At 39.0% G+C, this 15,802-nt stretch overlaps 1 protein-coding gene across 3 annotated transcripts in view; it reads left to right on the plus strand.

The window, feature by feature from the left end:
- MRTFA (myocardin related transcription factor A) overlaps positions 1-15,802 on the plus strand; it is a 126,949-nt gene that overhangs the window by 23,145 nt on the left and 88,002 nt on the right. The window contains exon 2 of one of the 3 annotated variants that reach the window (XM_057556746.1): positions 1,341-1,544. The exons of 1 other annotated variant lie outside the window; for it this stretch is intronic. The gene's annotated coding sequence lies outside the window, so the exon portion shown is untranslated. Of the gene's footprint in view, positions 1-1,340; positions 1,545-12,214; positions 12,325-15,802 lie in introns of those variants that run through there. One more of the 3 variants, XM_057556744.1, reaches the window with a different exon arrangement.

Raw genomic sequence — 15,802 nt, forward strand, 5'->3', positions numbered from 1 at the left:
GCCTCTCTTGTTGCGGAGCACAGGCTCCAGACGCGCAGGCTCAGTAATTGTGGCTCACGGACCTAGTCGCTCCGCGGCATGTGGGATCTTCCCAGACCAGGGCTCGAACCCGTGTCCCCTGCATTAGCAGGCAGAGTCTCAACCACTGCGCCACCAGGGAAGCCCCTATACACCTGATCTTGATGAGGCACGGTTAGGGAGTCAGTTTGTTTTTTCCGTCTCTCTTGTGCGCATGTCTCTGCATACCCACCCACCCACCCATGCACGCACACAGACTCCATCCACACCCTACACGCCCCTCCCCACTCTTGTCTTGTATAGGATATCTCTGGAAGGACTGTAAGAAACTGGCAACAGTGACTGCCTTAGGGAGAAGGGATGGAGAGCTGGGGGATTGGGACAGAAGAGACTTTTTGTTCCACAAAAGAATGGAGTTCTCTTTTAAATTTATTATGATTATGGGATACCCCATAATTGTGAAAGAACATGTAGAGTACATATTACAACAGTATATAGAACACACAAGCCCATGGACACATTATCCAACCTGAGAAATGCAGCACAGTGTACACTGAAGTCCTCTAATTACCCTCTTTGATTTGTCCCTTAGAAAACCGCTTTGTTAGTTTGCTTTTAACTGTATATACCTTTTAAATTTTTTATGTGTGTACCCCATACATGCTACCATATAAAAGTGTTTCCTCGGTCCATTTACTCTCTCATTCCTTGATGTCTGTGTACCTAATTCTTGCATATTTATTTAACTTCTGGTTCCCTAATCATTACAGTTTGCCTCTGACCTGTATATTTTATAATAGTATGGGTTAGAGAGAGAGGAGGAGTAATTCATAAAAATAAAGTTAAAGGAAGATGGTGGTCAGGCAACTTTTGCCCTTTTAGGTGATACATTAATTCTTTAAGGAAGGGCCCCCTGTTTGGGTTCACATCACTCAGGGGTCTATAGCACTAGTGAAAAACTCCAGAACCTTCAGCAATAACTACCTTTTGGATCTACTAATACTCTAAATATTAATGTGGGCTTTTAAAAATATGTTTTTGTTTATGTTCAAGAAATTTTATAGCTTGAAGGAAACCTTAGGTATTTTCTTGTCCTCTCCTTTATTTAAGATGAGGAATTTGGCCCTTTGAGGTTAGTTAATTTCCTGAAGTCACATGATTAATTAGTGGCAGAGATGGAAGGAGAATTCATTTCCTTACTCCCATGACAGTGCTCTTTCTGCTATAACATACTTACAAAGAAACCATCAGAGACCTTTGATGTATGAGATTGTTTATAATTTCCCCCAGAGATCTTGGTTTCTTTGGGTTTTCCCTTGCAGGTTTCTCCCACTACTCAGAATGACTCACATCTTAAGAGGTGGAGATAAAAACCAGTGCCTGGGTGTCTACCTCCTGCCCCTGGGAAGTGGAGTCAGATGCTACAGGCCCTGTGGTTCCCTGGTTCCCTGGTGGGCCTCCATCTTGCCCTGCCTTCTCTGGCCTGAGTGCTGATCTCATACCTTGATGATGATCTCAGAAGACAGGTAGGCAGACAAACAGATGTTGTCATCAGTATTCTGGATTACATCTTACTGCCCTTTCTCTGACTTATTAATTTATCTGGGGTCCCCTTAGAGTAAGGACCTAGATCAAAGGAATTTGAATTCATCTGTCTGTCTCTTTTTTTCTTCCCTTTTGTTTCCTTTTGGATGAGGCAAGCTGTCAAGACCATGAACCACAGTTTTAGCTTTATTAAAACAGTGCCAAATTAAATAAAGATGAGTCTCATACAGTCTTGTTTTTTTTGGAACTTCACTTTTATGATTACCACATGCATTATTTTTGAAAGGATTTTCTTTATAATAACAAGGGGGAAAAAATTAAAAACCTCCCGCTCTGCCATCAACAACAAAAAACAACGTTCTCTGCCTTGCTCTCAACAAGCTAAAGGGCAGTATCAGGCTGAGCTCATGCTGTTAGGGGTCTAGCGCATCCTTAATCTCACGGCAGCCACATAAATGGGGTGGTGGCAGCAGTCTAGAGAGAGTACAGAGGGCCTAGAAAAGAGGTATCTGTGGCAATTACATAGTGAAAATAAACTCAGTAGTGAAATTTTTATAGTGTATCACACTTCTAAAGTGTTTTTATGTATATTATCTTATTTGATCTTCCCAACAATTTTAAGGTATCTGTACCTTCACATTTTGTAGGGTAGGAAACTGAGGCTTAGAGAGGCTTCAAGACACACAGTAAGAGATGGAATATATGTTTAAATTTAGGTTTTTTACTTGAAACACTACTTACTTATACGTTCCATTTAGAATGAAAAGTCAGATCGTATCCCTCCTCACTGAGAACCTGCCACTGGTTCTTATTCACAGAAAAAGCCCAAGTCCTTACAAGGCCCCAGCCCTGTAACTCTCAGACTACACTCCTCCTCCTCTTCCCTTGCTCATTCTGTCCTAGCCGTGCTGGCCTCTCAGCTGACCCTGCACACCTTAGGCTGTGCTCCTGTTTCAGGGCTTTCCTACTTGGTATTCTTTCTGCTCGAGCACTCTTTGCTGGGTAGCCTCACGGCCTGCTCCCTCACCTCCTTCAGATCTTTGTTCCAATGTCACTTTCTCAGTTATGCCTTCTCTGACCATCCTGTTTTTCAAAATTCTGCTTTTATTTTTCTTCGTACCACTTACCATCTGACAGAATACAGTCATCCCTTGGTTTCTGTGGGGAAACCAAGGGCCGACTTGGTTCCAGCCCACTCCCCACCCCCAATACCAAAATTCATGGATGCTCAAGTCCCTTTTATAAAATGGTATAGTATTTGCATATAACCTTTGCACATCCTCCCGTATATTTTGAATCATCTCTAGATTACTTATAATACCTAATACAATGTAAATGTTGTGTAAATAGTTGCCTGCGCAGCAAATTAAAGTTTTGCTTTTTGGAACTTTCTGGAATTTTTTTTTTTTCCCCAAATATTTTCATTCTGTGTTTGGTTGAATCCGTGGATGCAGAGCCTGTGGATATGCAGGACTGACTATATGTGATTTATTTGTTTATTGGCTACTGCTGTCTTTCCCTACAAGAAAATAAATACCTCAAAGTAGGGGATTTTTCTCTCTTGTTTTTCTGCTGTGTTTCCAGTGCCTGGAAGGGTACCTGGTGCATAGTATGCACTTAATAATAATTCTTGAGTAAATGATTAACCAAAAAATTTGGGATATGTTTTTGGAATATGTTTTAGGCAGGTATGTTCCTGAGGACATGCCTTTCAACTATTCTGTGTAGCATGCACTGCAGTAACTAGTGCAGTGGTTTTCAAGGTGTGGTCTGGGGACCTCTGGGCATCTCTGAGACCTTTCCAGTGGATGTGAGATGGAAGCTCTTTATATATTTATACTGAGGTGTTATTTGCCTTTTTTACTATTGTCCACTCATGAGTGTACTGTGTAGTTTTCCAGAGCTACATAGTGGTATGATATCTCAGCAGATTGAATGCAGTGTCATGTATGAAAATTCAGCTGTCTTAGTAAGTTGTATGTTAAAGAGATTTGCAAAAATGGTAAAATGGCACTCTTTTTGCTTTTTTTTTTTGTTTTGGAAAATAATTATATTTTTTCATAAAAATATATATGTTAACATATAGTTGGGTTTATTGCTTTTTTTAAAGAAATAATAAATATTTTAAATGCTTTCAGTTTTAATTTCTTATATGATAAGTAGTAATAGATATAACTCATATAAACAAAAGCTCTTTGAAATTATCAGTAACTATAAGAGGGTAAAGGAGTCCTGATGTCAAAAAGGTTGGGAAGAATAGGTATAGTGTTCAAGAGCGTAGACTTTGGAACCCAGGTTTCTTAGCTCTGCCACTACTACCAGCTCTGTGACCTTGGGCAAATTACTTAACCTCTCTGTGCCTGTTGGTTCGTCTGTTTAAAAAAAAAAAGGTAATAGTATCAATACCAACCCCAAGAAGTTTTAAGTATTAAATAACTTAATGTATGTAAAATGCTTATAACAGTTCCTGGTACATAATAAATGCTGTATGTTTTTTGATGTTATTGTGGTTGTTTTTGGTTTTTGTTGTTGGGCTTTGAATACTATTAGGTGCAGATAGTTTTTATTTCTTCCTGGATATTCTGACAACTTGCCACAACTCTCTTGATATTTGGCAACTCATAAATTTTTTAAAAATATCTTTCTTCTTTAATCTTGAAGTACTTCTGGAAATTTGTTCTAAATATATTTTAAAAGGTATATATATGTGTGTGTGTGTATATAAGGATGCTCATAGCAGCATTTTTTTTAACATCTTTATTGGAGTATAATTGCTTTACAATTTCATGTTAGTTTCTGCTGTATGACAAAGTGAATCAGCTATATGTATACATATATCCCCAGCAGTATTCTTTATGATAGAAAAAACAGAAACAAACAGAAACAACCAATACTTTAGCAATAGAGTATTGGTTAAATAACTTATGATATATTCATATAATTGAATGTAGTCATAAGGTTATTTAAAGATGTGGGAAAATGTTTACCATTTATCCATATAATCCTAAAAAAATGGCTATAAGGATATACATCAGAATATTAATAGCTGTCTCTGAGTAGTGGGATTTCATAGTGGATTTTTTTTCTTCCTTTGAGTTTTCCTGTATCTTTCTAATTTTCCATCTTAAGCATATATTTCTGTTGTATTGAAATAAAGCTCATATTAAATAGATGTGTGTGTGTGTGTGTGTGTGTGTGTGTGTACACACATAGGTATAGGAACTGAAGCACTTATATTGAAGAATTATATTCCTCAAATCAGTGCCATAAGACAAATTTATAAAATATTTGGCTGTGTAGAGTATTGAAAATTTATGGTTTTAACATTAAGTAGGCTATCCAAATGGATGCTATAACCTTGCTAACCCTTCTAACACCTTGCTACTCAAAGTGTGTTCCAAGGACCAGCATCATCTGTATCACCTGGGAGCCTGTTAGGAATGCACAATCTCAGGCTCCACTTCAGACGTGCAATCAGAATCTTTATTTTAACAAGGTCCTCAGGTGCGTATTAAAGTTGAAGAGTGTTGTTCCAACAGATATTTTATTTTTATTGACTTTGCTTTGGAGGTGAACAGGTGAAAGAAGTAAAGATGATCTGTTGGTGTATTTTTTTTTTAAAAAAAGGAGCAAACTGTTGATACATAAAACACACCCTGGACAGCTCTCCAAAGAATCATGCCGAGTGAAAAAGCTAATCCGAAAAGGTTACCTATATGATTCCATTTGTATAACATTCTTTTTTTTTTTTTTTATGTTTCAAACTATTCTTTATTAAGTATGACTAGGAATATAATTATACGTGCACACACACACACACACACACACACACACATAGTGCTTCTAAAAGAGTATTAACAAATTGCAAATATTAAAAAGTCCTAAAACTGGCAAAAATAGCAAGCATTTATAACTATTTCAAACACATCATTCCAAAAAAAATTATTTGTGAAATTCACGTTTTTAAGGCACAAAGTAATTTAACTTTCAAAGATATGGGTTTTCCCAACTAGCATTCGAAGATGTTTAAAGCTCTACTCCAAATCCCTTAAAAACATATTGAAGAGACATATAAAATCAAGTCATGACATTAGGAGAACTATTGAACAGTGGACTCCCCAAGCATTTTCCCTTAGGGAGAATAGGTAGAGTACTTAAAATGATTTTTTCCATTAGGTATAGCAATGAATCAATTTGAAATTACTGAGTACCCAGCATTGTAGCATGGAGGAATAATGTGTATAACATTCTTGAAATGACAAAATGATAGTTATTGAGAACAGATTGATGTCTCTTGGGGGCTGAGATGGGGTGATGCTGGGAGGAAAGTAATTGTGGTTATCAAAGGTCAATATGAGGGATCCTTGTAGTGATGCAATATTCTGTATCTTGATTGTATCAGTGTCAGTATCATGGTTGTAATGTTGCACAATAGTTTTGCAAGCTGTTATCATTGCGGTGGTGGTGGGGGGAACTGGGTGAAGGGTAAACCGGATCTCTGAATTATTTCTTACAACTGGGTGGGAATCTATAATCATCTCAAAATAAAAAGTTTAAGAAAACGCAGACAGTTAGGCATCTTTTCAAAAAGTTAAACAGATTTACCATATGACCCAGAAATTCTACTCCTAGATGTATACGCGAGAAAACTGAAAACATCGCTCCACACAAAAACTTGTACACAGATGTTCATAGCAGCGTTAGCCAAAAGTGGAAACACCCCAAATGTCCATCACTTAATGAATGGATAAACAAAATGTAGTATATCCTTATAATGGAATGTTATTCACCAATAAAAAGGAACGAAGTACTATTCTATAAAATGGATGAACCTTGAAAACACACCAAGTGAAAGAAGATAGACACAAAAGGCCACATACTGTATAATTGCATTTATATGAAATGTCCAGAATAGGCAAATCCATAGAGACAGAAAGATTAGTGGTTGCCAGGGCTTGGTGTTGGGGGGTAGGACAGTGATGGGGAATGACTGTTAATAGATGCAGATTTCTTGGGGGGTGTTGAAAATACTCTGGAACTAGATAGTGGTGATGGTTGTACAACTTTGGGAATATTCTAAAAACTACTGAATTATAGACTTTGAATGGGTGAATTGAATAGAATGTGAATGATACCGCAATTTAAAAAAAAGTCTGAGGGAAACAATGCAGCTTTCTCTAGAGTGACAGGTAGCTATCAGTTGTTGCCTGGGGCCAGAAGCAGAAAGAGAAGTTAACTACAAAGGGGCATAAGAGCACTTGAGGGGGTGAAAATATCATGTATCTTGATTGTCATATTGGTTATGCAGGTGTATACATTTGTCAAAAGGCATTGAACTTGTATGCTTAAAATGGGTAAGGCTATCATATCTAGATTAAATTTCAATAAAATTGATTTCAAAAACTTGTAAAATTATCTCTGATTGTTTTAAGCTTAAAGTCACCTTTACATTTAAAACTCTCTCGTCTTTATAAATACAAGGCTAACAACTGTTTAAAAAATTAACTTGGTGGACTCTGACTTCTATTGCTAATTTCTATCTCCCTTTTCCATCTAGTCAGTTTACAAAGTGAAATTAGATTGATCATTTTCAGTCAGACTGTGCTCTTATGCTTTTGAACTATTGTGATTCTGTTGCTGTGCTTTTCAAAACCTATGAGTGGGTGTGATTATTCTAAAAATTTTTTTAAAGTTTAAAGTTTGTGGAACATTTTATGGGCTTTTGTTGCTTTTTTCCTTTTATGTACAACAGAAAAATGTTCCATTGGGTATAACAAATCAGGTTGACTGCCTTTCTTTCACCTTCATACACTCTGGAGTACCCTGAGCTAATTTGGGCACCAGGAGATTGGAGTTAAAATTACTCTCGAAGGAAGTAAGCCAAAAGGAGAAAAGGAGGTAGCACTGCTAGGTAATGTTTAAAAAACCAAACAAAACACAACAAAACCCCAAGTGTGTGAACTTCTTTCCCACCCACATCACCTCTGTCTCCCTGATCTCGTGTCAGGAAGTGCGCCATGTTACACAGAAACCTCCAAGCTTTGAGAACAGTTGTGGAAGATAATCTCTAAATTAGCAAAACCAGCTCTGTAGGTGGTTCCTGAGCTTTCTCCCTGAGGTTTCCTTCCCTTGCCCTCACTCATTTCTTGGGCCTAACCATGCCTAAACCCAGGGGTAGAGTACTTCCCATTTAAAATTCTCCACAGGTGAAGAAAATTTTTATTATTTCCCTTAAGCTTAGGCAAGACAGCCTTATATTTGAAAAACAAATCATTAAAAATTAGAGATAGGAAACTATATTCAGTATCTTATAATAACTATAATGGAAAATAATCTGAAACTATATATATGTATGTATATAACTGAATCACTTTGCTGCAGATCTGAAACTAACACAATATTGTAAATCAACTATACTTAAATAAAAATCCCTTTAATATGTTAACATAGATAACATGTTTTAAGAAAAATAGCTGTATTTTCTAAAATAAAAAATTAGTAAGAGAATGGCATTGTTTTACATTTTTGCATATCTCTTTAATATGTGGCTTAATAGAAGAAAGAAAAAAAAAAACTAGTAGAGACCAAACAGGACAATGCAACAAACCACAAAACATAAGAGACACATTAATAGAGTATGGAATTCTAAGTATATTTTATAAGAATTCCAGGAAAAATGTAGAAATATATTTAAAATAAAATAATAGTAGCTAACACATTTTAAATGGGATTTACCATGTGCCAGTGTTCCAAGCTCCTTACATATATTAGCTCTTTTAATCTTTGCAATAACTATGTGAAATGGATGCTCTCATTATCCCATTTTACAGATGGTGAAATTGAGGGGCAAAGTAGATAAAGGAACGTGTCCACACACCTGGTAAGTGGTAGAACTAAGATTGCACCCAGATGGTCTGGCTTCAGAATCCATGCTCTTTACCACTACATTATATTGCTTTCCACGTGAACTTTTATCCCCCAATAAATATATAGTAGCTCTTGACAGGCTACCCAGCTTGTCTAGGTTCCTTGTCCTGTTCTTTCATTACATAGCCTACCTTCTTTTTTACCCTCTTCCCTCCCTGCCTTATCCCCTGCACCCCCAGAACACTATGACATAATTGTTAAACACATTTCTAACTTTTTTCTCTTTTTGAATATCTGTATTAAATTTTCTTGTCCTAGATCTCCTCTCTACATAAGGATGACCTTTTCCCCTACATTTAACCCAACTTAGAAAGCCTTCATACAAGCCCTAACCTTTGCCTAGAAGCTTCCCTCTTTTTAACAGTGATTCTTGTACCTGTTCACAAGGATTAGAAAGGACACTATTTTGAGTTGCAGTGTAGCAAGATTTCTGACTCAACACCCATGGCCCAAACCAGCTTCATGTGTTTGAAACTAAGCAAAACCTCCTGAGTGTGTTGCCATAAACGTGCATTAGAAATTTTTTCCGATGTAGCAAATAGTTTCTGTGGGTAGGAAGTAAATTTAAATCTGTATATCTTTAGAGTAGGAACATTTTCTATGTGAAGGTCCTTGCTGACTCTGGTAAGAAAAAAAGGTCTCCTTGCCTCCTTCCCCCTTTTCTTCTGAGCTCTGTAATATAGAGCTTTCAGAACATCCTAACAGCTGAGTTTTATATCTGCTAAGTCAGTCCATGAGATGTTTGCAAATAATCTCCCATTAGTTTTATGCTAAAGATCCCCTTGCAGCTTGGCTTTTGGTCAACTGACTCAGTGTTACTAAATTTATATTTAATCCCAACTAAGGTGGTTAGTATGAATGTTTTTAGAAAAGTCTTGATAAATTTGAAGGAAAACTTTTTTTGATGTACTCTTAGAATTTCATAGGTGTTACATGAAAAGTGTTTGAGAATCTAGAAAAACGTGGTCCCCTGCATAGGGATCATATGCTAGTTTCGATAGTTTAGAATAAGAGCGTAGATATCTAGTTCTGAAGTCAGTATTTGTACTGATGAAATAGTAGGTGAGTTTCTCAGTGTGCATGGTTCATTTTATCCATTCCTGCCTACTTCTCCAGCTGCACCTCCTGATCTTTTTCCTTTTGCTTTCTAGGTTCCATCCTTCCTTAGGGTCTCAGAGAATGCCCCCCTAAGTGTGCCCCTCCCCTCTGGTTATTTTTTTTTATTTTTTATTTTTGGCCTCGGTAAGGGGGGGCGGGGGGAGCGGTGCAGTATTTTTTTTTTTAATTAATTAATTTATTTATTTTTGGCTGTGTTGGGTCTTCGTTTCTGTGCGAGGGCTTTCTCCAGTTGCGGCAAGCGGGGGCCACTCTTCATCGCGGTGCGCGGGCCTCTTACTGTCGTGGCCTCTCCTGTTGCGGAGCACAGGCTCCAGACACACAGGCTCAGTAGTTGTGGCTCATGGGTGTAGTCGCTCCACGGCATGTGGGATCTTCCCAGACCAGGGCTCAAACCCGTGTCCCCTGCATTGGCAGGCGGATTCTCAACCACTGCACCACCAGGGAAGCCCTGGTTATTTTTATTCTTTCTCATTCTCTCTTTCTTCATGCATTTATACTTAGAGATTATATGTTTATTTGTGGGACTTTTTGATTGTTTAATGTGTGTTTCCCTCACTAGTTTATAAACGCTATGAAGGCCTTACCTGTTACTGTTCATTTTAATTTTATCTTACCTGTTAATTTTGTTTTGCCACTTTATATCTAGCATCTATCTAGCTTGATACCTAGTTGGTGCTGAATAAATGTTAATGAGTAAATGAAGTGAATGTGAAATATTGGAGAGATTGGGAAGAAAGCCACTGTTGGAACATTTGGTATTAGGTTCCCCAGCCCAACTATTTCTCGAAGAGCAAGTACAGAGTATCCCGCTAAGGATGAGTCTCTAGTTCCTTTATAAGATGTAGAGGGTCATGGTTTTTTGTACCATCTTTCCCTCTCCATCATTCATTTTGAGAAAAGTCATTCTCAATTTTTGTGAAATTGTCAAGATATATAAACTACAGAGTATTTGTATCTCTATCACTAGATACACTTCTGCCCCAGGTTGAACCAAAAGTTATCTCTTGCTTCAAGTAAGGAGCTAGTACATATTTGGGAGCATTATGTTTTGGCCGATTGGTGAGAGAATTTAAATTTTTTCCTTTTTAATATACTTAGTTTTGTCTGAGGCTTTGGGAGATCATCATGGCATTTTTTTTTTTATTTATTTATTTTTGGCTGTGCTGGGTCTTCGGTTCGTGCGAGGGCTTTCTCTAGTTGCGGCAAGTGGGGGCCACTCTTCATCGCGGTGCGGGTACCGCTCTTCATCGCGGTGCGCGGGCCTTTCACTATCGCGGCCCCTCCCGTTGCGGGGCACAGGCTCCAGACGCGCAGGCTCAGTAGTTGTGGCTCACGGGCCCAGCTGCTCCGTGGCATGTGGGATCTTCCCAGACCAGGGCTCGAACCCGTGTCCCCTGCATTAGCAGGCAGATTCTCAACCACTGCGCCACCAGGGAAGCCCCCATGGCATTTTTTTTAAAAAGGAATTCCTTTATTTTTTTAAAATTATTATTTATTTATTTATTTTTGGCTGTGTTGGGTCTTCGTTTCTGTGCGAGGGCTTTCCCTAGTTGCGGCAAACGGGGGCCACTCTTCATCGCTGTGCGCGGGCCTCTCACTATCGCGGCCTCTCTTGTTGCGGAGCACAAGCTCCAGACGCGCAGGCTCAGTAGCTGTGGCTCACGGGCCTAGTTGCTCTGCGGCATGTGGGATCTTCCCAGACCAGGGCTCGAACCTGTGTCCCCTGCATTGGCAGGCAGATTCTCAACCACTGCGCCACCAGGGAAGCCCCAATCATGGCATATTAAAGTCAAAGGACTTAATTTTTATTAAAGTGGCAAGCATTCATTTTGCAATTTAAAAGCTCAAGCTCAAACCAAGAGTTTAATGTCTGAATACTTCTGCTTCTTGCCCATTGATTTCTTACCTCCTGCATTTCAGAGTACTCTTGTGAGATATGTGGTGCTCCTGAAAGCGCTTGTCTCAGTCTACTCAGTTTCAAAAATTGTTTTCATAAGAACATTAGACAGCCTTAAACTTGGCGTTTTGGTAGTGGGACTAAAGTACCACAAACAGACTTTATTCCTAGGAAAACTTTCCTTCCTTCTAATTTCTTTCTTTTGTTACTTTAGGCTTTCTAAATTATCTTTGTTCTTTGGAGGTGTTTGGAAATTTCTTTTCCTAGTAAAAGAGTTACATAAAATAAGATTTAGAAAATTTATAGTTTAACAAATGCTCTTGTACACTATTCATAATAAAGACGGATCAGTTAGTTTACAAATTACTTTAAAGATGCAAATTGCTAAGTGGTGGTGTTATGGGTTCTTGGCTTTTCAGGATGTCATCCCTTTTAGCCCTGTAGCTAAATATCAAGAGGCTACATGTTCAAACATAAAGCATTAGCCTCTGCCAACATTACATCAGCTCTACAAAACCTCATTGGCTAATTATCCCCTGGGACTAGGACATGGATTTGGCAGCTTGTGAAAGCTGCTATTTCCAATTTCTCCCTTCCTGGCTGTGACATATCCCAAAGGAATGAAGTTGAGAAATAACCATCTTCTTCTGAAAGCTCTCAACCTCTCATTCCCACAGTGGTTCTCATGGTCAGGGATAGAAGATCCCTTCTTCCACTTGAGGAGTCCTTGTAGCTGATGATATATTCTTTAAGTAGTGGCCAAGGCACCCTGAATGAGCCATGGAAGGGTGATGGCAAGGAGCCTCATGTTCCTTGAGGTATGTTTCTGGGTGGTTGTCTATGAGAATCCTAGTTCTTTTGTTGGGATCCTCTTTATATTGCCAAAATTGAAGAAGCTAGAAGTCCAGGATTGGGGACCATATGTGATCATCATCTGTGTTAGTTGACATTCAGTGTAAGAATTAGTGTAGATATTTAACGTCTCCTTTAATGAGCATCTATAAAGTAACTTTCTTGAGAGCAACTGCGGATAGTCAAAAGAACTGTATGATCTTAATCTTTTTTAGTCTCAATTTTTTCACCATAAAATAAAGATGTAGTACCTGCTTTATTTTCCTCAGAAGGTGTTGTGAGGGTGGAATGAGGTAACACATGTGAACAGTGTCACCAAGAACACTGCTGACTACTAGTCACCCTATGCAGTGGGCCCATTTTAGGCCTCCTCTTACTTGACTTTTCTTTACCATTTGACCCTATTCAGTGCTCTCTCCTTATTCTGTACTACTCAGGGTTCTTTGCGTGATCTTGGTTAATCTAAGCATAAAATCAATTTTTTGGAAGAGTATTGGATAGTGCACAGCCTTAATAAGAAGGCTGTCTAACAAAGGTCGGAAAGTGAGCAGAAACTGAGCGAGGCAAGACATAGCGAAGACCGTGTCACAGGACTAGTCTGCTGAGGACTCTGTCACTGGCACTGCTTACTGGACTTTCTCTGCCACTGCTGCTGGCCTGGTCTCCAGTGAATGCCTGCAGCTATTGGCAGTGCCACCGGTAGATACTTGCCATAGTGCCAGGGATAATTTCTGATTATATTTTCCACATTTGTGTCATTCCCCCAATTTTCAAAGTTCTAGATGAGAGGATCTGATTGGCTGGACTTGGGTTGTATTTGTGAGCTGGATGCCAGGATGCAGAGAGAGGGACTCTGTAGTAGGAAGAGAGGCCTGCCTTCCCCCTATCTTGGAATTTCCCCCAAATAGGAAAGGTATTCAGATCTGGGCAGCTAAACTATAGACAACATTCTCTCTTCAACTTGCCTTCTACCTCTCTGTCCACTGTTGAATCTCTTTTGCAGTCTTCTCTTCTTCTTCCTGTCCCTTAAATGTCAGTTTTTCCCAGGGTTAGTCCATGACCCATTTTTCTTCTCAGTCTGCACATTCTCACTAGCAATCTCATCCCAACTCGTGGCTTCAGCTACCACTTATTCAGGATGTCTGCATCTATATCTCTAGCCCCACCATATTTCCTGAGCTCTAGTAGCTTCATTTAATCTACTACTTCTTTCCACCTGGACATCTAGATGACTACATACACTTCAGGCTTTTACAGATTTAAAGTTGCTGTTACCAGTCCCCACGGCTACTCCTGCGTTCCCTAACTCAAGACCAGTTTCCTACCCAGAAAATCAGGAGTCATTCTTAATTCCTCTTTGCCTATATTCCTCACATCTATTTGGTCTCTGAGTTCTGTAGATTCTACCTTTACTTTGACTTCTCCTATTTTGTCTCACTGCCCTAGATGAGACTGTCTTCGTTTCTCACTGTGGTTTCAGTAGCCTTCTTACTAGTCTCTCTGCCTATAACCTGGTTCTTCTCTAGTCTGCCCTTCCTACAGCTGCCAAGATACTTTTTCTTACAATCAATTCTAATCATTTTATTCTTCTCAGAATGCTTCGGTTTCTTATGGGGTAAAATTTAAACTATTATACTTTATTATATTGTCTATTTGGCCTCTGACTAATTATCCTCCTATCACTTCTAACTTCACAGTCTCCAGCAATGCTAAACTGCTTTTAGTTTCCAGAACATTCTGTGCTCTTTTGATTTTCTATTCCTTTGCATATAATCTTCCCTCTGCCTTGACTGTTCCTCTCTCTGTTTGCCAGCCGACTAACTTCTGCTTTCAAGTCCCAACTCAAGGGCTCCCTCTTCCGAGATGCATGCTGTCTTTGATTCCAGATGGACTTCGGTGCTCCTTCTCCTGTGCTCTCCCTATACTTGGGACAGACGACCAGAGGGTTAGTTTTATTGCATTATTGTTCCTAGCAGAGCTCAGCAGTAAGCTCCTTGAATGCAGGGATGGTGTCTTATTTCTATATCCACAGTTCCTGTCACATAGCAGCTATATAATAGTTTAATTTATTTAAGGACTAAATGAATGAAAGTACTTTGAAAGGGGAAGTGCTGTACAGATGTAACAATATTTTCATCATTAGCATTTTCTTGTAAGCATTAGGCCCTTTCTAACTCTAAAGTTCTGTGATCTGTAAATGAGTTCTGAGGGGACAATTCTGATTTTTAAAATTAATTAATTTATTTATTTATTTGGCTGCGCCAGGTTTTAGTTGCGGCATGCAGGATCTAGTTCCCTGACCAGGGGTCAAACCCGGGTCCCCTGCATTGGGAGCTCGGAGTCCCAGCCACTGGACCACCAGGGAAGTCCCAACAATTCTGATTTTATTTCATTCTTTTATCTATCTGCAGGCGGCCAGAGGTCCAAGAGCCCTCCCAGCCCCTCAGATGAGTTTGCTTTCTCTATGATCAGCCTTATACTCTTTCCCCAAGAAGTTGATTAAACATACTTTCCTTTGGTTTTTTCAGCCTTCCACCTAATACACATTTTAATCCTAAATAATGATTTGTTTCATGTGTGATTCCATTTCCTTACCCCACAACCACCAATTCAGTCATTTTGCTTTAGTTGCTCTAGTTATCATAAATTATACAGTGGCTGGAAATGTACACATTATCAGTATTCTAGAGATTCTCTAAAGAACCTAGAGAATTATCTGTCTGTTTGGCTGGACCGCTGGTTCTGCAGTTGCCTTTTCTCCTATCCCACAGCTCTCATCCTGGTTCTGTGCTTCTACGAGGGGCCTTGGCAAAACAAACAGTGTATAGTTTAACTTCACTCATACTTTATTTTTTAGGACTTGGCGGTTGTCTCTTGATTTATTGCACTGGGAAGAATAAGTTTTGATTTTTCTTTTTTTTTTTTTTCTTTCTTGTTCCTCCCTCTGAGGGAGCCTGCGTCATTGAGAAATGTTTAACCTCATGGCCTTGCACTGGGGCTGGAAATTTGCCTAAGGGAACTTGAAGCTGGTAGTGTTTTTACTCAGATTCCCCCTTATGGGGAGGGGGATTTCAGCAGGGCCTGCCAAAGCAGAAAGATGTTGGGAAATTTTTTAGTAGCAAAGCTATTGCTATTAGGTTACTGAAAGTATTTGGAGAGTTTTCTGTAGAGAAGCTTAGGCATTTTGGAATCCCTCTGGGAGAAAGCTGTAGCTTTACCAGGTACAAACAGAAATTCAGGCTGAGAAACTTAGCTTCTCAGATGTGTGGTATGTTGTTATAAGAAAACTGTGACCAGTTGGATGAGAAAGAGAAGCTAACCATAGTTTGAGGAGTTTACAAACTCTCAGGGAAAATAGCCGTAGGCTGGGGCAAATCTCTATGGACTGTGGGAAGAATTTGGCTTTTTATCAATTCTGGATTATCCTAAGAGTAGATCATCACA

Source organism: Balaenoptera acutorostrata, chromosome 11 (assembly GCF_949987535.1).
Source record: "Balaenoptera acutorostrata chromosome 11, mBalAcu1.1, whole genome shotgun sequence".
In the NCBI taxonomy this organism is placed as follows: Eukaryota; Metazoa; Chordata; class Mammalia; order Artiodactyla; family Balaenopteridae; genus Balaenoptera; species Balaenoptera acutorostrata.